This window comes from Ipomoea triloba, chromosome 16 (assembly GCF_003576645.1).
Source record: "Ipomoea triloba cultivar NCNSP0323 chromosome 16, ASM357664v1".
Classification (NCBI taxonomy): Eukaryota; Viridiplantae; Streptophyta; class Magnoliopsida; order Solanales; family Convolvulaceae; genus Ipomoea; species Ipomoea triloba.
In genome coordinates, this window is record NC_044931.1 from 18,053,986 (window position 1) to 18,055,578 (window position 1,593).

Sequence of the window (1,593 nt, forward strand, 5' to 3'; positions counted from 1 at the left end):
CTCAACCTAACTCAATCAAAGGCAGATAGACTGCCGGACTCATAAGGATCTAAAGATCGAAATGAGACTTAGGTTATCTCAACCTAACTCACTCAAATGCAGACAGACTGCCGGACTCATAAGGATCCGAAGATCGAAATGAGACTTAGGTTATCTCAACCTAACTCACTCAAATGCAGACAGACTGCCGGACTCATAAGGATCCGAAGATCGAAATGAGACTTAGGTTATCTCAACCTAACTCACTCAAATGCATGCAGACTGCCGGAATCATAAGGATCCGAAGATCGAAATGAGACTTAGGTTATCTCAACCTAACTCACTCAAAGGCATGCAGACTGCCGGACTCATAAGGATCCGAAGATCGAAATGAGACTTAGGTTATCTCAACCTAACTCACTCAAAGGCATGCAGACTGCCGGACTCATAAGGATCCGAAGATCGAAATGAGACTTAGGTTATCTCAACCTAACTCACTCAAATGCAGACAGACTGCCGGACTCATAAGGATCCGAAGATCGAAATGAGACTTAGGTTATCTCAACCTAACTCACTCAAAGGCATGCAGACTGCCGGACTCATAAGGATCCGAAGATCGAAATGAGACTTAGGTTATCTCAACCTAACTCACTCAAAGGCATGCAGACTGCCGGACTCATAAGGATCCGAAGTTCGAAATGAGACTTAGGTTATCTCAACCTATCTCACTCAAAGGCATGCAGACTGCCGGACTCATAAGGATCCGAAGTTCGAAATGAGACTTAGGTTATCTCAACCTAACTCACTCAAAGGCATGCAGACTGCCGGACTCATAAGGATCCGAAGATCGAAATGAGACTTAGGTTATCTCAACCTAACTCACTCAAAGGCATGCAGACTGCCGGACTCATAAGGATCCGAAGATCGAAATGAGACTTAGGTTATCTCAACCTAACTCACTCAAATGCAGACAGACTGCCGGACTCATAAGGATCCGAAGATCGAAATGAGACTTAGGTTATCTCAACCTAACTCACTCAAAGGCATGCAGACTGCCGGACTCATAAGGATCCGAAGATCGAAATGAGACTTAGGTTATCTCAACCTAACTCACTCAAAAGCAGGCAGACTGCCGGACTCATAAAGATCCGAAGATCGAAATGAGACTTAGGGTATCTCAACCTAACTCACTCAAAAGCAGGCAGACTGCCGGACTCATAAAGATCCGAAGATCGAAATGAGACTTAGGGTATCTCAACCTAACTCACTCAAAAGCAGGCAGACTGCCGGACTCATAAAGATCCGAAGATCGAAATGAGACTTAGGGTATCTCAACCTAACTCACTCAAAAGCAGGCAGACTGCCGGACTCATAAAGATCCGAAGATCGAAATGAGACTTAGGTTATCTCAACCTAACTCACTCAAATGCAGACAGGCTGCCGGACACATAAGGATCCGAAGATCGAAATGAGACTTAGGTTATCTCAACCTAACTCACTCAAAGGCATGCAGACTGCCGGACTAATAAGGATCCGAAGATTGAAATGAGACTTAGGTTATCTCAACCTAACTCACTCAAAGGCAGACAGACTGCCGGAATCATAAGGATCCGA